Raw genomic sequence first — 24,883 nt, 5'->3', positions numbered from 1 at the left:
CTGGTCTAAAAATCAGACAATACTGCATAAAAGTAATAACCCACTCTCTGGCCCAAGCTTGCTCACAAGAAAGTCAGTTTGGGCATTTCCACACTTATAGCATGGTTAATACATAACCAGAAAAATGCTCATGTTTCCAAATCCAAATAAATCAACCCTAACAGAAGCCATACCTTGGAGAATAAACAGAAGTACCTATAATGGAAAGCCTTTTATTTAAAGCTACAATGTAATGCTACATCTGACCTTACAAATTGCAAGCTAAACATCAAACCCATTAGCAATTCTCAGGACAGTTAACTGGATGTGTAAGAGAAGCTTCTTCCACCCCCCACTCCAGAATGTAATGAAATAAAGTCAAAACTCATCACCCGTCACCAGATTTCTTATTTGTTAACTGTATTAATAATTTGATTACAGGCAGCAGAATATCATTTGTTCATGATGATGATGATCAAGACAGAGAAGATAATCTGGCCATTCTCCAACCCGTATAATGGTGCCATCTCCCTAAGCCATCTGCGGGATGTTATGTTTGCTTTACAATGTAGTTGTTAGCTTCCCAGTACTGAAGCACTATTCAGACTTAAACTATCCGGGTATAAATACAACTCTTCCACTCTACATCCTCAGTAAGGTTAAGGACCTAAAATCCGGCTTCTTTACTGCAAGGAAAATTTTTGACGAGTTAGGTACACTACATGTAATGCTTCTGAAAGTGGAACATGATAACCACATGTTCCTTCAGGATGTTTTTCAAACTCTGGTACAGAACAGTAGAACGACAACATGTGAACATATTTAACAGAGCTAGCTTTTTAAAGAACATTAAAGCCAAGTGCTATAAAACTATACTGCATAGTACTTAATTGTATCCAGGAGCTGTAATCATAAATTACCATCTCATTGTGCCTGGTAGCGTACTAGACAGATAACCATACAGAAATTTGCAAAATCACTTTATATGAAAACTGAAGCCATCATACAGCAAGCAAAGGTTTTGAAATATGTACTTCAAAGTCTGGCTTTCTAATTATATTTAAGTATGTAAGTCTTCTTAAAAGGAACCTTGAAGTTTTGTTTTACAGTTCTGTGCTTACTATTACACAATTGGACTCAAAGTAAGATTTACATACTAATTACTCGCCTATGCCAGAATAAAAGGTAATTAAAACAAAAAAATCTATCTTGTGATGGTACAAACAGGGAAAAGAAAACATGGGAACTCAAAAATAATGCCCTTTTGGGTGCTACTTTGAGAATTGCAATTGTTTCTTTCTGGATGCTGCACCAGTCTTTGTTTGAAGATTAGTGTTCAGAAATTGAATTACATTGGGAAGGTTAAGTTACATTTTGTGTTCTCTCAATAAAGTGATGGGTTATTTTTTCCAGTGATATTTAGCATTGAAAAGTTAATAAATATTACTCATCAGAATGTAACCATTGACAAAGAGCAATATTTTTTAAAATATATATTAAGTTTCATATTCCAAGTCACATTTCAAGGGAAGGCCAACGCAATATCTAATTAGTTCCCTTTTTATTAATTATCAAACTAAATGAATATTGAAACCGAGGGAAAAAATCTAAACGGATAATTCATTATAAAATGGAAATCCATAATTCCACTAATCTGAATTCTGTTTTGAAAAATAAAATAATACTAGTTCAAAACAGTATATATTAGTTCACTGTAGTGACTACCATAAGCTACTCCTCGTAATGACAGAAAATACCCCTCCCTAATGAAAGTAAATATTCAACAACTTCTGTAGATATGCTTTCAGAAACAGACATCTCATTCCATCCTTCACCATCCAGGATAAGTTGGACACAATCTCAGGGATCAGCATTATTCTGCACCTTTAGAGAAAGAGGTGCTTCTATTCAGTTGCAGTTCATTTCAGCATTGTCACAGTATCTTAAATACACGTTATACTGAGTTTACAAGACAGACTGCTGAGAGCTTTTATACTTTCTAGCAAAGGTTGTTTTCCTCTTAGTAACCAATATTGTTTTTGTGATCTATTTAACTATTTTCATACATAATTAGGCAACTGAGTCTCATTTCAAGATAATCATCTTTTCCTATTTGAATGCTAAAACAATGTGATTTCGCCCCTCAGTCTGTGTCTGTAACGCACTATTTCCTCCCAATTTCCTTCAGTCTCAAGTTAATATCTATGATTTGTGGTATTTTCTCTAGTTCTGAGCTGTATTTATCATATGCAGCCTTTTTGCAGTGGCATCTCAGAATAGAATTCAACAGTCCAGCTCATGAAAAAATGCACTCCTTCACCTTCCACTACATCTTTCCCTGACTTCTCTTATCCCTTTCTCAGACCATTACCTTGAGACAGAAATCATCTACCATCAAAAACAGCTGTTCCTGCTGTCTCTCCCCAACCAGTACTCCTCCATCACCTCTCTAAAGATCTTGGTTTTGCTGAACAAAGCCAGCTCATTGACACTGATATAATTCCCCATTGCATGACATCCAGCTACAGAACAGCTGCGATCAGGTATGAGAGGTGGTCAGCCTACAGAACTACACAAAACCACTGGAATAATATAACTGGCTTGGGAGACCAAGTAATGAGTTACAGACACAGCCACCCAGCTTATTACTAGTATTCATCCCCACCTTCTTGGTCTTCATTACCTCTAAGGCTACTTCATAACCTCTTGGGCCTCTGCAGCTGATGAGCTAAAGAAAGATATGCCAGCTACACACCTGGGAACTACCCATCCCATCTGGCCTTATCTGAGGTGACTCTTCCACTCATACCACACAAACCACCAACTGCAAAAAGGTACAAACCTGAGCTGCAAACTGGAGAGCAAGAGCTCCAACAGCGAATGCCTCCTGTTGTCCTCCAATGACAGGTCAACAGAAACAACAGCATATATGCTCATAGGAGATAGGTAGTACAAGGTCTCATCTCCTCTCCTGTTAATAGCTATTTGCAAGTAACCAAACAGATCTGTCGTCGTTGTTTTGTCCCCCCTCACTTTGCTATTTTCCAAAACTTTTGTTTTCAGGACCTCTTTATCCTCATCTCCTCCATTCCAGTTCACGTCTTTATGTTATCAGTCAAACCTGAAAGCTACATATTAGTTGTGAAACATTTTCTAATTAAAAACTAAAATAATAAAAGGCCAGATATTTATTTGCTTTACCTTGCTGTGTGAAACTTTTGTCACAACAATGGTTAACCATAATGGTTAGCTGTAGGTGTGTCTCTCAAACTAATGGGGGGAAAAGAAACAGAAATCCTTGGCTGTTAGGGTCATATCTCAGCTTTGCAGATGAGAAAAAAACAAATGTAACTGTCTACATTATGTAATTAACATAGAGACTAATCTTTCTACTAATGCTAACGCTTGCATTAGTCCTGGCAACCACTTCCAGCAAATTACAACTATTGCAGGGGTTCTCAGTGACGATGTTCTGTCACTGTATTTAAGGGATAAATAAATAAATAAATAAATAAATAGCCCCTGTAGAGTTATTAAATCACATAACTTTAATGATTTATTGAAAACCCAAATGAAAAAAAAAATCAAACAATTATTCAAAGCAACTCAGGTTTGCTTTTGGATGTTGCTAGGCTTCTAGTCTAAAGGCCAAAAGAAAAAGAGAAGCTAGGACGCATTAGCCAAGTGAACTATGAAGATGCGAGTCTTATAAATCATGAATTCCAGTGATACTCCTGAGTGTTTGGTGCTGTCAATTCTGCTGGCACATTTCTCTGGATGCTGCGAGAAGCCAATTCCCATGTTTCAATGCCAAGTGGAGGAGAAAGTTGTGAAGAACTACATAAAACTTCAGATCTAATTTGGGGAAACTCTTCCAGCTCAAGTTTTGAGGATGATATCTGCAGACTATCTTAGGAAGAACCTTTCCAGAAATCCTGCTGTTAAGGGACATGTGAGCGCAGGAAGTGACAGTGGGGAAATCAGGAATCTGGGGCAGCATTTACAGCTATCTTGATGATGCTTCACTCCAGCAACGAGTGGAACCAAGACCTCAGAGAGCAAGGAAAGCTCTTAAGAGTTGCCTCTGAAGAATACTGTGACTTTGAAATCATGGGATAAAGACCCTCACTACTTGCCTTATAAAAACTGCCTAGATTTTAGAAGAAAATAATTCAATGAAAATAAACTATCACTGTAACTTGAGAATGCACAAGGAGAGGTAAAGGCCAACATATGGCATGCTTTAATTAAGCACCCGCTTTCCTAGCGGGGAAACTATATAAAAAATGACTGAACATCACCTTCCACTAAAAAATGCAGTTCAACATTCCTGAAAAAGGCTACCTTTATCGAAGTATTTAATCTTAGACCTATCATGTTAATTTTTTTCCATAATACTCTCAGAAGCAAATTTACATGCTCTAAAGGACATAAGTGCTGTTAATAATAAAAAAAAAAGGGAGTAGGAGAACATGCAAAAGCTAGGGAGATCTTTGTAATAATGTGAAGGTTAATTAAGACAGAATTAAATTATTCTTTAACTGCATGAAGAAAAAACTACCAAGAAAGGGATGGAATTTTCATTTTCAAATGAAGATGGACATGTTCCTGGAAAATGTACTTGAATTAAAGTTACTGGATTCAATGACATGATGAACTGTTTTCCTGGATTCCGTTTAATGGATACACAGCCACAGGCCAGTTTTAAGCAGATATATTTCTTTTCATCTTATTCTGACAAAATGTAACATTATGTAACATTTAGTATAGATGCATGGATCTTCCTAGATTATTTATTCAGTCATTATTTGCCTGTATTTTCACACGCACAGTCTAAGCGTTTGTTTTGCACTCAAAACAATATCTCTGCCCTCTGGTGGTCAAGCTCACCTTCCTAACTTCCCCAAATTTTCACTTTTTTCCCCCTCCCAAGTTACACGTGAATTTTATATAATGGCCATATACAAAGTCTAGCGGGCTGTTCAGCTTTTAGTCACCTTGGGCTTCTTTGCTTTCCAGTTACATAATTGTGTGAATTTCAACTTCAGCACGCAACTTAGAAACAGCACACAACTTAAGACGTTCCTGGTTTTGTCAGCATCTAGAACCAAGTTTAGGCAACTTTAAAACACAAACTACGGAAAAAATGGAAAACTTACAACGTTTCCCTATAATAACACCTCAAATTTCAATTTTTACTGATACTGTATATTTGGTATTGTCTAGGAGATATTATCCCCTGTAATACAATGAAGTGACAGCTATGAGATTCCAAGGTCCATAAATACGTGAAACGCTTCTGACAGAAAAGATGGGATATTTAAAAGAGGATTTGCACATTAAGGTGTCAGAATTACACTATATGCAATGTTACAAAAGTTTCTGTATCATGCAAGACCAACGTGGACAGAAACATTCAGTTCGGAAGGACAATTCATTGTCTGTCATCTAGTCATTAACACTCCTCTTCTGACAGATACGTTAATTCATGTGACAGAGGAGCAGTCCTGTAAACTCTTCATTTACATGATATGATATATCCAGCTAGAAGTTAGAGAAGACTTTTCCCAGCTCTAAACCTTTGTCTTCACAGAAGCAGTAGGTGGTATTCTTTCTCCCTCTTTATTCCACGCCTTTAAAGGCATTAGATAAGGTAAAAACCACACATACAATCGTCAAGAAAATTCTAAATACATTTTGTATGGAGAACGCAAGCCACTGAAATTAGTTTTGTTTGTTGTTTTAGGCACCGAACCAAAACTCTACTCATGAGCAGACAAAAGCAAGTCAAACAATAGATAAGGTACAACCAATTCCAATGTGAAGAGCAGGTTCCTTCACACACCCCCGGACATCCTTATGATATTACTTTGACTGGGTTGTTGTAGGAGTGGTAATTTGTCCTCATCAGCTCCTACAATCCAAACCAAAACTATGCTAGTGCAAATGCCATATTATTTTTACCTGGAAAGTGACCGTGGACTCTCTGCAACTACCCTAAGAACACAATCTCCCCCTTCCACCTTCATTGCCAAGATATGTCCAATCTTTCAGGGTCTCTGAACTTCAGTTTAGACCAGTAATAATTAAGTAGGGTGGTACACAGAAGTAGGAATCTTCTATATCAGGCAAGAACTCCGTATCCTGTCCAACTTGTCAGATGACAACACTCTGGTCTTCATGACTTACAGACCTGATCACTGCAATGCCAGAATGATTCCCCCCACATCCCAAAGAAAGCCACAACCTCCTCAAGAAGTGATAACACCAAGATTATGCAGCACATCATGGTGCAGACACTGGCACTAGTTTTCTGCCCTGGCTTTTAGTTTTACTCAGAATTTAACGCACAATCTGTAACTACACTGCTATTTTGCCTTGAACTTGTTTAGCAACAGCAAACAAACCTAATCACACTGGAACCATTAAACTGTTGGCAATTGAAAAAGGCTCACCATCCGTAGCAAACACAGCTCATCACAGCAGCTGGACCCAGAACACAAAGCTCACTACTCCAAGACAGAAGGAGTCTCTATTTATTTTTTACATGTAGTATGGGATAAACTAATATATATAAATATAAAAGCCTCCATTTCTGTTATCTTCTCTTTTAATGTAGATCTCCCTTGCTGGAAACTCATTCAAGTCTTATAACATTTTTAAAGAAAGGGAAAGGAAAAGCAATGTATCTCCCTTTCCTGAGCTTCTGTAAAAAAATGCCATCAGAACAGATTAAAAGCCAGCAAAATAGTTAGCACAGCCTCATCTCATCTCACCTCACCCAAGGCGAGAAACAAATTTTGATAATATGTGGCCATGCAACAAAATTACCAAATTCAGCCAAGCTGGGGAATTAAAAAAAAAAATCTCTTAATCTCTTCCATTTTCAAGAGAAGAGCAGCAACTCAAGGGGGTTAATCTTCTTACATTTAGTTCATCTGGAGACCAAAGCACTGGTCCACAAGCAAAGAGGCTGAGAGGAAGAACCCACAGATACCACCTTACTCAAAGTGACACTGACCAAGTCACTAGACCACATGAAGAATAGCCCTTGCCAAGCCCACCTCTCCCTTACATCCCTTGAAAATTGTGATGAGGAACACACATCAGATATCGCCTGTATTTTCCTGGATATGTGAACAGCAGCAGGGTAGGCAGCCCCACTTTTTAGTCCTTCTAAACACTACCTCTCAAAGTTGGGAAGAGAAGGGTTATCTATCCTGCTGCAAAGCGAAACTTACGAGCCTACTGGTGAAATTAACTTGAATAATCTTGCATTTATAAATACTCTTGAAAAGCCCTTTTAGTAAGTGACAGGAAATACGGCATACTTAATGTTTTCCTTCAAAACACTTGATTCTAGAAAAAAAGAATCAGCAATACTAAGAAAAAAAATCTTAGTTTTCTTCTGTTCCCTTCAAGCAGCTGATTTCCCTGCTTTTGACACGTTCTTCAAAATGCTTCCCTCCCTCCGGATTGCTTGCACTTCCCACCTCACACCTAGGAGCTATCCCCTGCTTCATCCCACACGCTTTTGTGCTCAAGTTGTACGCACGTCCCCGAGCTATTCTGCTGTTGTCTTTCTTCTAAGACTTCCAGAGGATTTTATTCCCAACTCCTTCATTTCTACCACTTCTTTCTGATGCAAAAGCCTGTAATATTTTGTTCTTCATCCTTCTACTCATACAGCAGTCCTTCTCATGGATTTCATTCATAATTCATTATCTTCTTCAGCCTCCTGGTTTGCATTTAGTTCATTTCCACTACCCTACAGTACAATATTCAGCTGGAAGACTTCCCTTGGCCAGTATCTATGCACAGGTTGGTCTAGTCCATGGTATTATTCTCCATCTGTAGAACTGTTTCCCAAACACAGGTCTCGTACAACAGTTGGCTTTTGCAACTCTCTGCAATGCCTTTGCATACACACGCACAGAGCCCCACAGGTACGTGGCACTGAAAAAGCAATTCCTTTATATGAGCTCTCAGAATGAAGTTGGACAAATGCAGCAACACTCAAAACAGCAGAAGGGAAGTTAGAAGTGAGACTTACAGTTCAGAAAGACAAAAAATATCCATCTTCATGTATAAACACTCACAGCTCCACACTTAGGAAGCAGTCGGTAAAGGAACATGGTATGTTAATACTTGGGTGGCTGTCCAGGAAAGCTTAATTAGTGGCCAAAGACCACCCCACACCACCAGGAAGTCATGGATCATTCCCTTTTCCTCAACCAAGTTGTTAAACAGTAGCAATTACACATTTCAAGCCCCGGGAAATTAAAAGGCCATATATACCTAATGGAGCAGACTAAGTGCTGGGACACCCACGTTCCCACTAGACGTCATCCAAAGTCAGCAGTCTCACACACAAGGATTTACAGAATTTGGAAACTACATCAATACTAATTCTGTCCGCTCTAATTGACAATTTAGACAGCCAGCTCCTTTCTAATGCGTCTGTTCTTTAAAGTTATCACGTCCTTGTAAGTTGAACTGGCCCTTTTTCCTTGCTTGGCTATTTTTGTGCATCTGAGATGCTCTGCATGAAATGCTGCTTTTTATATAAAGTTTTGTTGCTTAAAGTAGAATGGGGGTACTGTGAGCTCTTACAGAAACATTTTATAATTCAAGCTGTTATGCTTCCATACTAAAAAGTTAACAAGGGGAAAGCTGTAATCACATTATGAATCGAGCCGTTTCAAAACCGAAACAGTGTAGGAAAACAGTGTATTCACAAAATGAATAGTAAGATACATTTATCCTGATTCATACAGCAAAACAAAAAAAAAAAAAGAAAGCCTCTTACACCAGTTAATAGAGGATCCAGATGAACATTTCTGTACTTATTCAACATTTACTACAAGGGAGAAGCTAGAGAGCAATCCAGAGAAGTATTTGCAATGCAATTAGGCTAGACAAGCAAGCCTGAATGTATGCCAGCTGCAGGGGCCTGCCCTTAACTCACAATCAAATGTCTAGTGTGTTGCACACTGTCTAGCATCAGCATCTCCGGTATTAAAAGTCTCATAAGATATGGACTTGTTTACTGAGCATCTTAATCAGGCTCTGAGTACATACCTAGCTGCACCTTCTACCAGTCCATACGCCAGTCCATCACCGTCCGTCAGTTTCAGCTTCCACAGATAGGAAAATCTCCGTTCAAATAAGCGCGTTCAGCTCTCAAACTAAGCTATCATTCACATTTCAATATGAGACTTGAATTCCTTTTCAGTATTCTTCAACTTTGACCCAGCTCTACCCCCTCCTTCACTGAAAAGGGCAAAGACAACAGCCCAGCAAGTGGGACAGGCAAAACAGACCTCCTTTGTTCACTTTTTTCCTTCCAGTTTTCTATTGAGGTAAATAACTGAAAGCTCAGCCAGCCTTCAGTAGCTCAGAAGAAAGCAATATAGCCAGCTTGCAACTATGTTTTCCTGCTTAACGGGCACTATGACAAAACTTAGGGCTCATCACATTAACCTTAGTAAGGAAGATGAACTCTTATGAATATTGTCTGTTAAATAAAAATATTACGGGAATTTGGAAAATGCATGAAGTTACAGTATCTTTAATACTAAACTGAATAGGCAATAAACACACATACTAATTTAAAATGCAACAAATTATCACTGCGGAGAAAGTATAACTGAATTTTTTGAATGCTATCAGCCCACTCAGGAAGGCAAAATCAAATTCATTGCATATTGCCCAGCAGACAACCTCCTACATCATTCCCTCAGCTTACATTACTGAGATGTACTGTCTCTGTATGGCTTCCCATTTTACCAGCTCTCTTCATGAAGCATAACAGAATTAACATACTCAGTGAAAACTGAATAGCACATTCAGTTTATCGTACTCTTCAGATATAATGGAAGGTAAATAATTACAGTTCAAGGTGATTTGGGACAACTGAATAAAACTAGAGAGAACAGCAATTTCACAGCTGCAAATTACAGATTTGGTTTTTAGGCTGACTGAGCCATCTGAGCTGTGCAGCACTCTGTTAACAAAATCTCAAACACCGAATATACTCGGTATGTTTTATATCCAGATACTATGGAGATGCATTTCACTCAAGCAAACAAGAAAGGGGAGACTCGTATTACATTTTCCTGACTTGAAATCGGAATCCTCAAACCAATAAAAGCCATCAATTAGAGCCACGCTTCATTAACTCCAAGAAACTGTAATTCGGTTACTAATGCTTCTGCTGTCACCTCTTTGAGCAGCAGAGAGAAAGACCAGAGCACAAGAAGCTATTAGTAGATATGAGTAAATATCCACTGGATTTGTAATTTCATTTCATGCCTGGCAATAAAGACCATTTTAGGAAGTTGGATTTACAGGCTAGAATCCTTCCTCACAAATAAGCTCTGTGGTATATGTGATAAATATTATGCTTTTGGTGAGAAGATGAAGAATGATAACTAAGGATCAGATTCTGGTGATCCCATTCACCAGAAGCATTATTACTTTTGAGTATTTTTACCGCGACCAGTAAGACTAATTACAGAACTGAGACACTAATACACGTATAATTAATTGTGGATTTATTCTGTGAGTTGTGAAGAGGGTTTTAGCTCCATCATTAAGACCAGCTGGTACACACAGACACATCATCTAATACTGACACACAGCTGTACAGTTTTCCTTGAGCTAAATCGCCTTTGCACAATCCAGAACACACATTCATTCAATGGATGCTGAGTTCTGTCAACATCAAGCCACTTGCTGTTGTGTTTTTTTTTGTTGTTGTTGTCATTTGGTTTTACATTCAGCATTCTGAGAACATACTTTCCCACCTCTACACTGATACAGTCTGACAACTAATTTTAAACACCCAGGAGAATTTCAAAGTGCTTCTAAATGCAGATAAATGACTTCTCCACAGACTTTGTTAGCAAGTTCTTTAGCAACTCTGGTGCCTTCCTTTGCAGTTTATGTTAAAAAACACAGACAGCCATCACCTAAAGAAAAGCCTGAAGTGGATACGTACAAGAGTTATCAAACAGATTACACAAATACTGAAAATACACAGCTTTATGATTTGCAGGTCCTTTAAGTCAGTGTATAACACTGTAGTTTCTCTTTCCAGCTGACATCCCTTGCCAAAAATACCTGCCAGGTGCATGCTTTAGTACACAGACTGCTCTAAAACTCAACCTGAAGCCCAGATGCTTTCTGATGTTGCACAGTGACCTACTCAATGCACAGCCCCATGCACTGATAAGCCTTACACTAACACATTGATTATGCTAAATTGTGGAATACATTGAAATTATAAATGTTGCACCTGTTAGAGCCAACGAAGTTGGTTTTTTTCATGTTTCATCCACGTTTCCCATTGCATATCTAGTCAGAATGTACTTTAATATTCAGAAACAGTGAAACAAATGGACAGGGAACATTACAGACAAAAGGAAAGCCAAGCAGTTAACACCGGCTTCTCGAGTGGGAAGGAGGTTGGGCTGAACAAAGAGCGAGGAGGTGCACATTTAGGGATAGAGGAACTCCTTATTCCGACCTGCGGACCCCACCGTAGGGTCACAGATCGCACCTCCCGTTATTTTATCTAGCCAGACGCCAGCTAAGGGGCAGCGCTCCTTTTGCCAGGTGCCTGCCCCGGACAGCCCTAGCGCCGGGGCTGCCGCCCTCCCCTCGCCAACTTCCCAGGCTGGGCACCCCGGCAGCAGGCAGCGCACACCCACCCGGTTTTGGGGCGTTTCAGCCTCGGAAACTGAGGCACCCACGCCAAAAGTTTACCCTAACGGGGCTTTTTTGAGCGAAAAACCGAGGGGCACTGGCAGCTCGAGGCTTTCGTTGCCATTTTCTGCGCCGGCTGGCAACGGGCGGCGGCAGCGCAGCCCCCGGCCCCTCGCCTCCCCCCCGCCTCGCCGCAGCCAGGTGCGGGGCCGCGCGCACGGCGGGGCCGCGCACGGGCGCGGGGGCGAGCCCGGGCGGCCGCTGCGGCTCCGCTTCAGCACAGACAGCTCCCGGCCGGCGGCCGTGCGCGAAATGGCGACCTGCCGGCACCGGGCGGCACGGCACGGGATGGGATGGGATGGACCCGGCGGAGGGACGATGCCGGCGCCCCTCCGCGACGCCACCCGCACCTGCGGCCACCAACAAAGCCCCGCGGCCACCGCCGCTGTCGCCGCGTCCCCGGCAGGTGCCTCCCTCCCCGCGGGCACCCCCCGGCTCCGTCCCCGCCGCAGCGCCGGGCGAGGCGGCGGCACCCCCGGCAGCTCCCTCGCCCGCCGTCGGTTCACCGGCCGTCGGGACGGGCAGCCCGGTACTCACGGGAAGCCGCGGCCCCTCCGCACGGGGACAGGGGTCGTGCTGGACCCCCTCCTTCTTCTCCTCTTCCTCCTCCTCCTCCACCGGCTGCCCGGCGAGAAGAGCGGCGGTGGCAGCGGCAGCAGGCGCGCTCCCGCGCCTATCACCTCCCCGCGCCCCCGCCCCCGCCGTACCGCGGGGCGCGCTCCCGCGGAGGGAGGGGGGGGGGGAGGAGCGCGCTTGCGCGCGGCGGGGGCGGGGCCGCGGCGGGGCTGGCCGCGGAGCGGGTCCCTCGCACCTGAGGCGGCGGGCGGCGGCCGCCATCTTGGGCGCCGGCTGCCAAAGGGTGGGCGGCGGTGGGGCTGTGGTGCCGGTGGCCGTTGTTACAGCCCGGCAGTGCCCCTCTGAAGGGGCTGTTTTGGCTAATTCCCAAGCTAAAGAACATAAAGTGTCGTCAGATGCTCGAGCACATCCCTCACAGGCTCAGTAGTGCTGCCCCATGTGCGTTTTGTAGGGTTCCTGCAGGAATTTGGGTGCCTGGGTGCGGTTGGTTAAGGAGAGGCTGTGTGAGGCTGCTTGGAGATGAGTCTCATGGGGACTGTCCCATGTCAGCCTTCCCTTGGCCAAGCATTACACACCTACACCTTGGCTTCCCCTTTACATCCTGCCCTTCATTTCATGTGCAAAGTCAGACAGCTTTTAAATACCGCTCTGAGGCTTCTGTAGGCTCAGTGCTGCTCAAAATTGATCAAAGTCTGCATTTAACACCTAAATGTGATTATCTGCCACTGCTGGACTTGCTATCAGCCATTTTAGGGGTACCCTTTTGTGCAAGGTGGTGACTTTGATAGCAGTTAATTCTTTATTATGCGCTCTGGGAAGCAGCCCTCAAGGTGAACTCTGCGGTGATAACTTAATAGTGCGAAACGCAATGCCCAAGCTAAGCAAAAAGCCCTTATCCCGCATCTCCACAGAAACCCAATTTCAACTCTGGCAAGTTAAAGCTGAACAGCTGACCCACTGGAAAACAACACTCTAGATGAATAACAGATTCTATAAATGATATAGCACATGCATATAAATATCCAAGGGATAAACAGTAACTCAGGCACTACTGCTTCAGACTTTGGAGATATTCAAGCTTCTATCAATCTGATGCCAGGATATTACTGTTTGAGACTTGAATATGTAAAGAAGATTAGGTGGATGTGAAGAAAATCCTTTTTATAAAGAGAGGGAAGTAAGTGCTTGAATTTACTGTCTAGCCCTAAATGTTCTTTTTGTTTGCTTACATTTATTCTTACTGTCAAATTCTCATATTCGCAACTAATTTATTCAACCTTAAACACAAAAAAAAATATATATGGTTTAAGTAAACATTATGCAATGTGTAAACAGAGCCTAAAATACTAGGGTATTGCCTTACTTTGCTTCCAAGGTGCTGTGTTTCATAAGGAGAATATGTAACCAGTCTTGGCTTTGAGAAGATGTGGGCATAAAATGCTGAGAGAAATGTAGTTTCTTATACAGCTGTCTTTTTGCATCTTTGCCAGATTCCCAGGGGAACATGGCGAGTCAAACCTTCAGGAGGTGTACTGAGGAACTTCAGGGGAAACAACTTGAGTTGAAAGTGTATTTTATTTTAAATATAGAAGCTAAGATCCAGTTCGTATTTGGATGATGGAGAGCACCTACATTGATTTTTATAAGCACAAACCAACTGGGCTATGGCATACCACTTGCTGCAAGTTAGACCATAGAAACCAAATAAATAAAGACATATCACTGTTGCAAGGGAGGAAACAACGCTACATTGATATAAGATGAAGCTGAAATGTTGCACTTGTAATGATTACACACTTATGATACCCCATAGAATTTGAACTCCATATTTTTTATATTACTGAGATAAACAAATACATACATTCAGTGGCATAAGCCATAACTTTCTAAATGGTGGCATAGATATGATTATCAGTAAACAAGTAAATTCAAAGATTTGTGCAACCTACTGCAGAGCTAGGAGCTATTTCTTCTGGCGACAGCATCTACTGCTGTGGACTAGTGCCATCAACATTGGCAACAGCACCAAGCAAAAAAGAAACAGGTGGGCTTGTTCCATAAAAATGCAAGCAGAAGTTGTGTTGCTGAAGGAATATTACATTTAAGAGTCATTCTCTGCTGCCTTGCATCATCTCTGGAGTCATCACACTACTTCTTGTAGCATTTCTCCTTAGTTTGCCTGCTGCAATTATATTAATGAATGAGCATTTCCAAAGTAGTCTGATGTTACATTAATAACAACCTTGATTCATTTCTACCCTGTATTACAAAACCTCTGTATTACAAAACATCTGCTGAGTTTGTTGTAGTCTCTGATTAGGGAAACAACGATCGGGTGCATGACACAGTCATTTAATCAATACACAAAACAGATACACATACACATGGTTGCAGTACCTTGATACAGGAAAAGCTATCAAAAACTTGTCTGAGGGAGCTGTTAGGCATGATCTGGACATTTGCAAAGTGTTTTTAGGAAGAAGATAGCAACTCAAATATTCAGAGGGCTGGTAGAGTGGAGGAGACTATAGCGTTAGCTGAAAAGAATTCTTTGACATTTTGTTCTTAGACCAGACCTTTTAAAGGGATATGGAAAGACATCTTGCGTTGTTCATCTCACCTAACTTTAGATGTCTACTATGTCAGTGTCTGCATCTGAGCTAGTCACTCTCTCAACTGAGCATAAAGGGAACTAGAAATAGACGCTTCTAGCGGATGATTCATCTAACCTATTTTAGATGTCTACGCTAGGATGAGCTGAGCTGCATCCTAGAAATGCCTTTTTCTCTCCATTGACTGTAACTGGACCAGCGGGTGTCTCGTTCGGCTGTGAATGTCTACATTTCAAGAGTCTACATTTACTAAGCTGAATGCCAGCCATGGGATTCTAACTTGAGTTCTGCCACTGTTCCACTTGGTCTTAGGTTTTACAATGGTGAATGGAGCGCAGTGTGGCACATCAAGTACTTTACACAAAGTAAAGCGGAGAAAAATACCTGATGGAATGTATTGAAAGTCAGAAAAATGTAGGCTAATCTTGTTCAGTAGATTATGGGGCCTTCCCAGTTGTAAATTGAATGGCTTTTGAAATTATTGTAATATATTTGTTGGCATTTCAGGTTTCTTTCAGAGGACCTTCTTATACCATAATAGTAAAACAAATACACTTACTGCTGGACAAATACTTTACTTTTTGGAAGCTAGTGCTTCTTTACTATTGTAGCATAAAATGTGAATATTTCTAAGCAGAAAAGAGACCAAAGACAACATCAAAAGCTTAAGCAAAGATGTCTAATGTTAAAAGCGGTGCTGCTTGGTATATGGCAACAAAATCAGCCTTCACGGAGGATGTGTTTTGATGTAAAGTATGTTGAGAACTAGGCTAGCAAGAGAATCATACAGAAAAGACATTGCACAATAGTGTACTGATATGTTGTCAAGAATTGAAAAATAATACTTCAATTTAGGCTTCAGAACTATTTTCTCAAAAGACGATTCATGACTACAAATTGTACTGCCCTGCCTGATACATAAGCTATCATTTAGTCTTCTTTCACAAGAAATGCAGAGTTCTTCTAGCACCTAGGAAGGCCAGCAGGCTAAGTAAAGACCTGGTTATTGACAACCATACCAAAATGCTGTGTTTTTAATCTTGCCTTTTTAGGACTTCAGATATTCCAAGCTGCTGTGAAAATTCACTGCTGCCAAGCTGGTGCCAGAAATTCACAGGACTGAAACTTCCTTCAGGAATTTAATGTTTGAATGCAAAATGGAAGGAGAGGATCACGTTCTTTGAGGAGCAGATGGAGAGAAGGAGCTGCCAGTACTATCACCTGTCCCATCTTCCATTAGCTTGATCTTTACAGTGCTGAGGAATGAAGCAGGAAGTCTAGGTTCAGTTGTCGCCATTGCTGCATTTCTCACACACCCTGGACAGTTGTAATTACAGGATGATATTACCACCTTGGTTTAGTGCGCAGCTTAATCAATCAGATGGAAGTGCTTTGAAAATGCTTAACAGAGGAATTTGGGGCTGTGAAAAAGAGAGGTGAACACCCAAAAATGCCAAAATATGCAGATCACAGTACTTTTTTGGCCATGCTCAAAAGATGTTCTCAAGGGACATAAAGGACCTTTGGAACTTGTCAGGAATTTGAGAGAGAAAGGATTACATAAAATACATATTTAATGTGATCTGTAGCTTTCTACAGAAACCACAGCCATTTTTGACAGCTGTATGATGAAATGGCAACATGACAAAATGGCTCAAATCAATGGGAATTGGATATTGATTTCAACTGGATTAATTTTAACTGGCATATAAACAAAGGGAGGAAGTCCTTCACACAACAGACTAAGCTTTATGAAAACACCAAACATGGTTTGAGTGAATGACGGGTGTTCCCATTTTTCCATTAGAAGAGATTGGCTGAGCCTGTGAAAAATCTCTTACAAGCCTAATTCATGGTGCACGATTCTTGAAAAGCTGCTTCCACAAAGATCAAAAAAGTCTACAGACACCAGGCAGCTTATCCAAGGGACTTCCAAAGGGCTGAATACTAAGCGGCTCCATGTTCAAAACCAGGAGCTTAGAGTTAAGCTTGACCTTGTGATTTAACCTGTTCCATCCTTCTGCTAGATGTCTCACGGGTTAAGAGAGTTCACTGGGGAGTTCTCCACTGTGGAAATGAGCTAGGAGTAAATTCCAAGATTATGGAAAATGGTTAATACCAACTATTAGAACTATAGCTATAGCTGCTCTAATGAAGCTTGATTCTAATCCACCAAATGTTCACGCGCTTTATTTTGCATATACATAATATGAATAAACTTAATGATTCATGCGCACACACAAACATGTATTTAAGCTTTCCCAGGTGGCAAAGGCTGCTGGTGCAAGGCTGGTGAAAGAGTAAGGTCTGCTCCATTTCCCAACACATTGATATGAATTTTGATCACATGCAGTAAGGCTTAGAACGAAGGAAAGGTTTTGCCTGGGAAAATGAAAAGAAAGAGGGAAAATCTTCGGTGAAAAATTACATCAATTAAGTCTTTTTGAAGTTATCATTTAGTCTTGAACTAGAAAAATGCCCAAATAGCTTTTCTAGTCTTGCTTTCTTAAGATACACCTTGTTCTTTAAGTCTTTTGGATCTTCTGAGGATGAGATTGCTTTTAAATTACAAACACACTGTTGCCCTAAAGGCTTATGTTTGGATTCCTTGAAGCAACTTAAGTGAGAAAATCTCTGGATAAATTTGCTGGCTCTATGAGGTTCCCAGAGGAGAGACATCAATGAATTGCAGTTCATGGTCCTTGTAGCTTTCTGAAAGCAGATGACAGTGAACAATCAGCATTATTTTTTTTCTGAATAACCAAACATATTTGAAAGATTCTCTTGCATTGGTCATCAGATCAGGAAAGCTGTTTAGTTTTAAAGGTCCAGAAAACTATAATTACTTGAACTCTCACTTCTCACTTTGTGTTTGTTAGTCCAAAATACAAAATAAAAAAAAAAAAAAATCTGCCCCTGAAGGTTTGCTGTTCACACAGGCCAAGCACCAGGATAGGTGGAGAAGCAGCACCTGCACAGCCCATCACCTCAGTACCAATCTCAACTGTAATGCTGTGAGTGTTCTCAGCTGTAACTGGGAGTAAGGTTGGTTAATAATTCATAGGGCCTGTCATACTCTAAGCAAATGATGTTTAGAAGATGTGATGATCCCCACTAACGCTAATTACAATTGCTAATCACGAGCCCATTGGGATGCCGGGAAGAGGAGGTAAGGTCCCCCAGAATGTTCTGGTGCAGAGCAGTTGTATTATCCTCCAGGTAGGAGCTAGAAATTTAGAAGAGTTCAAGGACTCTGTCCCAGACAGATGAATTACTTTAAAGGACACAAAAAGAAACTTACTCAAAATATTTAACATGGAACACAACAAACGCATTAAATCCAATGCATTCAAGCATCACAAGAAGTATATATACATTTAACATAGGAAAAGGGTTTTAAAATGAAAAGATGCTGAGTTGTTCAGAATGCTGACAGGTCACATCTTGGTAGAAATAACTCTACCCCTGCTTTGGAAATTAAGTTGAGGTGCAGTGAGGCTGCAAAGGTCCTGTTGCATGTGCAGTTGGGCACCTCAGCGTAAACAGGAGGAATATGTTTCTTTCATCCTCTCATTCCTCACAGAAAGTTACACTAATACATAACCAGCAAGCATAGCTATTTAATTCTACAATTCTGTCATTAGCAGATGAGCTTCTGGCCTGTATTTTTATATTTTGCTTGATCATTTTCAGTTTATGATACCAGCATAGCACTTCTTGGTAAAGCAACCAAATGCTATGTCCTCTGCTGCTTGACCTCCCCTAGACCCCTGTCCTTTGCAGCACAGTCTCTGAGCTTCTTTATTTTCCATTCTTTTCTGGGAAGAGCACTTTCCTTTCACTAACTGAAAGAACATGACACAATTTCTGAGAAGAATACTGGAAGTGAGTCTTCTCTGTCTCTTTATTTATGAGAGAGACGAGAAGAGCTAGTATCACATACAGCAATTACTGTGAAGTTTGGGTATCTCCCAGCTATGTGCTGCTTCTCACTAAAATAAATGAAAACCCTTACTTAATGACATGTGATCCTTGGTGTTCACACTTTCCTCCCACTGGAAATGAGCCCTTTTCCAGTACGTGTTTCTAAGATTGTCAGTCTTTCATTCTATAACTACCTGTGCTCCTTCCACTGTGCTGGGGCAGGACTTCAGCTTCAAGGATAATCATTCACTTCCTCTGGTGCCTGCTCACCTGCCTGCTGTGATGCGGACTGCTTCTGGACTCCAGCAGGTTCCTCAGCTCAGGGTTCCCTTGAATATTTTGAAGACTTGCAGAAAGAGATGACTGTAGTTACCAGCTCTATGCTCTCAGATCAGATGGTTGAAGTGAGAGCACAGACTATGCAATATTTGGGCACCAACAGTGATGCCAAGAAATGTTCTTGGTTTACCCAAACTCTCTAATACCACATGGGTTTTTCACTTCCTTAATAATAAATTCAGAGTGGAGTGGGAGCAAGCCTAAAAAGGTAAAAAATGCAATTTGTTGCTCCTTGGTGCTGTAAATCCCAACTGGTTATAAGCAATATGGCCCAGGCTGGCACTACCTTCCCTTGGTCTGGCAGGGGACTCAGCAGCTGAAGGCAAGGTGGGTTTGCCAACCTTTGGAGAGGTGATAGAAACCTCTGGATCTATGGCACCAGCTCCCTGGCTTCTTCATCTAACACAGTCCCTAGAATGGAGCCAGGAGAATCCCTGTACTCCTTACTTTTAACTGGGTAAGGAATACATACAGGATTGGTCTATATGTGTGCACACACCTCTTCACTATTTTCCACTACCATGTATCACAGAAACGGGTTTAAGTCTGAGTCTCCTGGCCTGTTTAGATATGCTACATAACCATTTCATTTAGCACATTCAATAATAATTTCCGTATTTGATATATGAATATCTGCAATCAATACACAAATGAAATTGTGGCTTACTGTTTCAGCCAGTGCTTTCAAGCCAAATAGATTCATGTCATCTAGGTTTCTGTTCAGAAACTTCCTGTACATATTACCTGTCATATCAAAGGTGGTTTTTTTTGTTTGTTTGTTTGTTTGTTTGTTTTCTGCTGATCTTTCCTTATTTTCTGAAGTTATTTTTTTATTGTGATTAGGGAGAAACCTTTTACCACATCCAAAAGCAATCCCATGGGACAATCAATGATCTGTTCTTTTAGCAATGTAATAATGATTTTCTCAGTTCTCCAGTCATCTGTTGTTCTGAGAAGCATTTGAGCTCAGCCCAAAGTTTTAGAAATGCTGTACTGACATTCTTGAGCAGGAGAGACAAGGCTAATGCTTTTTGTTGTTGTTGTTGTAACACTTTTATCATTCTTCGTTCTATGGCACAAATTCAAGAAGTGACATGAAGAGAGCTATCTTAGTACACTCTTGTCCAGAAATAAACAGAGAAATGGATGAGCACAAAGGCTGTTCTATAAGCCATTTAACTGTTGTCCATAACAGCAGCATTAGGTTTCAAAATTAGGCATGTGGTCATTAATGAAAGTGCTTTAAAATACACAGCATTAGAGGTACAGCAATGTCAGAGGTCAAACCAGACATCCCCTGGAGCAAAGCTAAAGAAAATAAATAAATAAATAAATAAAAAGGAGCTCTTCAGAATGGGGAACAGAAAAAAAAAATAAAAAAAAATATATATATATATATATGTATATTTCATGGAAATGAGAAAGGAAAGAGCTTGAAGCAGAAATCTAGTAGGAACTCATACAGAAATGCTATTATACATTTTGTCCCTATGGGAGTAAACCTACACCCTGATTCACAACCAATATTGTTCTGGACCTTCAAAGCAAGATGTGAGCGCACCTTCAAGGCAAGATGATTTGTCTGAGCAATCCCATGAGATCCCAGACACCTTCGCAGAGATGAGGAGGAGCAGATGCGGCTGAGTGCACAGCTGACTACTTGCCACCATGTGCCATGACATCTTGTTTTCGTAATGATAGAGACACATACATCAAGATTAGATGCACAGATCTGACACACAGGCCTGCATAGAAGCTCAGAGACGTAAGATACTCGCAGTGAACCTTCTGTGATCTGATTTTGTGACCTTCACAGTAGGTGACTGCAGAAAAGAGGCTAACACTACAATACAGACTAGTAGGTTTTGTTTAATGTGAGCTAAATTAAAGCTGCAGTGCTGTATCTCTATAAAGCTATTTGAGCATGTCTGCATCTGATTAGAAAATAAGCAATATCCAGTCGTTTTCCAATCTGCTGTTTACTGTTGTGGAGAAGGGATTTATGAGATGCAGTGTGTTTGCTTTTACAAATATAGTCTGACAGGATGACTTAGCTTCTGAAGAAACTCTTTATTCTTTTGTTTTAGGGAACCGGGGAGGAAAAGCTGTCCAGGAACTGTCACGATAAACAAAGTACATACTTCTTAGCTGCATTTTAGAAAGCTCTAAGAGCACCTAATTAGAAGTTCTGTTTGCTGCTTCGTGCAGGCTCTATCTGCTTTGCAGTTTCAGAGTCCTTCTCTGCAATGAGGAGCACAAGTTGTCTTCTCTTAGCATGCCTCTGGCAGCACCCATAAACAGACTTGTGGTTCTGGAGAATGACCCAGCTGATATCCTGGGACCATGCTCTTCACAGAATAGGACTTTTACACCACCTTGCAGGTCACCTCCTCTTGTGGTCCACAGTGCTTTGAGACTGCCAGCACATATTCCATGCCACCACCTCTATGGTGCATGCTTTTGCCCACACAGATAGTCCCTCTCTGCAAAAGCATGGCAGCACAGGCACATTTTGTGACCAGTTATGTTTTTCCACTCCTAAGGGGACAGTGCCCTCTCATGCTATAGAAAATGTGGTTACGTTTGGAATAGCAACCGGCTTATCCCCATGTCACTCCCATGTCATACAAGGAGCTTGTTGGTTTAGCAGAGCAGCACCGTGCTTCTCTTTTGACTTGCTCAGGGGACACACTCTCCTCCTCAGCACACCTGAAAACATACTCTAACATCCCCCAGCCCAACGCTAAATCTCGCTGGGGAACTTTGCTGTCTCGTTGTAGAGTAGGTATCTCCAGGGCAGAAGGTTGGCATGAGAGTCTTTTACTCCTGAACTGCCCAGGGCAGAAAGCAGAAGGCTCGTCACCAGCTCCATGCAAAGTAACTTTCTGCTCATTTGCCCTACATCTCAGCTGGGCGTTTGATGCCAAGGGATGGGCTCTGTTAGGGGTGCTCCTGGTAGCATAAGGTTACCAGGACAAGGTACCTACTTCTAGCTGGAGATTATTTTGTTCTGTGAACTCTGCACTCCTGAAGTGCTTTTGTGATGGAGAACTGACTGTGGGGACCTTCTGCAGAGGGATCTTTTGACACTGCCAGTCTTTCACATTGCCTTTAGAGTTTGGCAGTCTAAGCTCCACTGGAAACCAGACATTTCAAACTAGCTTGGGGACCTTAGAAATTGTCCTTTCTGGTACTTTTAGTGGCTTTTAGCTGCCTCTGGGCTGTTACAACGGTTCTGACCATGGAGTATTGTTTTCTGAGGCCTGGCTGCAAAAGCTGCTTCTTCACAAGTAGCTATTGTGAGCAAGGAAAGCAAAGGCATTGTGTCCTGAACAGTAATGATCTTAGTCTTCTTCCTCATTATCTCCAGAAGGAAGAGAATAATATTTTTCTGCATGGCTTGCTTTTTAAAAGGACTGGCTACTAATACGAAGTAGCTACAACTCTAATGTGGAGGAAGGGAGTAGCTGCTGAATAACTGTTTGCTGCCTGAGCACGGCCACTGCAGCACCCCGTCGGTTCCCGGAGTGACCACGCAGCACAAACTGCATGGAAATGATGCTGCTCTCTGGGTCTGCCACGGTGCGAGTACATTACAGCAAAATCCCACTGTTTGCTGACAAAAGATGGTAGCAGCCCCTCAGTTTTGCTCTAACACATGCTGGGTATTTTCAGTTGGGGAAACTATTCTCTTTTTTAATAATGTTTGTTTTAAGTTGAAATACGATGAGCCTGCTGAATTGGTTTGAAGAGAGATGACATTTACCTGAGAAGCTGCAGTGAGCTGAGCACTGCATAATAGATGAGGGAAAGCTTTCCTTTCCTCAAAGACCAATTGAAGTATACAGGCTAGATGTAAAGTGCATAGAAACAGCAAACACACTGGAAATACTTCATCTTGCTTTTTTCTTTACTTTCTCTAACATACCCCACCATTTATATATATGTGTGTATATGAACCCACACAATAAACAGCTGTTCAGAGCACACTTGCTTCCTACTAATCTTTTCTAAGCTTTCCTACTGATCTGTAGCTCTTCCCAAGGATTTATGACATATCTAGAGTAAATTCATTAAAACACAGTCTACTAAAGAAATTTTATTGTCTTTCCTGCTATATTTATACCCAGCGATTTTTCAAAGCTTTGTTCAGTTTGCTTGGTGAGGGCTTCAGGTCACATATGCAATAAGAAATAAATCAGCTACAATGGACAAGGTGCTCAGGTTTTGAAGTTATGACATGCTTATGTCAGTAAACTGCAAAATAATCCTTTAGGGCTAGATTTAGTAGTACCATGGTTTTGTCCTGTGACTCTGCATCTAACCAGAACTTGATACATCTGCCTTTCCTTGTAGTGGGAAAGAAATACTCCCTACCTGATTTTTAAGCTCTCCAACATTTGTGATTATTTTTTTTTCTCTACAATATCTGTCATCTTGTTTTATTATTAACAGTACTCCATGTCTTCCTGCCTGGAAAAGTATTCAAATGAGTGTACGTATAGAACGTATTTCCAGGCAGGACAGGACATATTTCTGATTTCTACAGAGCAGCCAGCGAGGAAGCACGAAGCAATAGCAGTTTTTCTGAGATTATGCCTGAGAGTGGACATAGAGCAGGTTTTTAAGAAATTACTTTGGGGAGTTTGCTATCAAAATTTTGAGACATTTTGGAAGCATGCTAACCAACAATAAATAATGCTGTGATAATTTTAGTCTCATTCAATAATGAAATAATGCTGTGAGCACAAAAAGCTGTTCCCTTTTCAATTTACAAGGTTTTGAAAACCAAGAAAGCTTTTAATTGTTAAAATCATAAGTTTGCTGAGCTCAGGCATTGCATTTCAATGGTCTCAGTTATCTGTTTAGTTTGCTTTCATGGTTTAATATGAAAATACTGTATTGCTGCTTCGTCCTGAAAGATAAGTATTTGGGGATATTGGTGTGTATTTTTAATGCTATTGCAACTATGTGGTGAGATAGCCAGAGATGATAGTCTTAGGAGAAACTGCTTAAATTAAATGAAAACATAAATAAAACGCAAAATTGCGTTACTACTAAAGATTAAATATACATTACCAGGGATATAAGCACTGGGCTGTTACAGCGCTTGTTTTATTTTTATATTGTTATGCTGAAATCTTATGTTAGTGGTTTCCCCTTCGTGAAGTCTGCCAACTTTATTAAAATAAATGATAGAATTCACTTCATTAAAGCTATTAAAAGCTTGGAAAAAAAAAAAAAAGTCTTTTGTTGCACAAGTAGCTGCAAAGAATGAAGGCCATCAGCAAGGTTTTGGACCAGGTGGCACACAAGGACTAAAAGGTGCGTACCTGGAGATGCATGACTACAAGCACGGGAACGAGGAGGCTGGGGACGAGGAGGCTGAGCTGCAAACAGCTAGGACGTGATTCTAGGATATGATTTCAGTTGCATTTAATTAGCCAAGATGTTTATTTCTGACATTTTTTAAAAAATTCTCAGGGGACAGCAGCCCCCTGAGATCACACCTCAGTATGTGGCCTTTTGGTGGGGCTGGGGCAAGGAAAGAGCCTGCTCACCTTGCTTCTGCAGCGTATAAGGAGGAGGGACTTGGCACGCTTATTTTTCTTTGTAAACGATGTGATTACACTATGAATATACCTTAATTTTGGCATTAAACTGTCCTTCAAATGGAGCAGTGC

General features: G+C 41.0%; 1 protein-coding gene across 29 annotated transcripts in view; it reads right to left on the bottom strand.

The window, feature by feature from the left end:
- NRCAM (neuronal cell adhesion molecule) overlaps positions 1–12,442 on the bottom strand; it is a 150,807-nt gene extending 138,365 nt beyond the window's left edge. For 13 of the 29 annotated variants that reach the window (XM_072033756.1, XM_072033813.1, XM_027457206.3 and 10 more), the window contains exon 1: positions 12,286–12,442. The gene's annotated coding sequence lies outside the window, so the exon portion shown is untranslated. Of the gene's footprint in view, positions 1–9,060; positions 9,170–12,285 lie in introns of those variants that run through there. The other 16 variants (XM_038166258.2, XM_038166269.2, XM_038166276.2 and 13 more) reach the window with 6 other exon arrangements.
- Between the last annotated feature and the right edge of the window lie 12,441 nt (positions 12,443–24,883).

Source organism: Anas platyrhynchos, chromosome 1 (assembly GCF_047663525.1).
Source record: "Anas platyrhynchos isolate ZD024472 breed Pekin duck chromosome 1, IASCAAS_PekinDuck_T2T, whole genome shotgun sequence".
Lineage (NCBI taxonomy): Eukaryota > Metazoa > Chordata > Aves > Anseriformes > Anatidae > Anas > Anas platyrhynchos.
The sequence above is the reverse complement of the archived record's forward strand: the minus strand, read 5'-3'. Positions and strand labels throughout refer to the sequence as shown.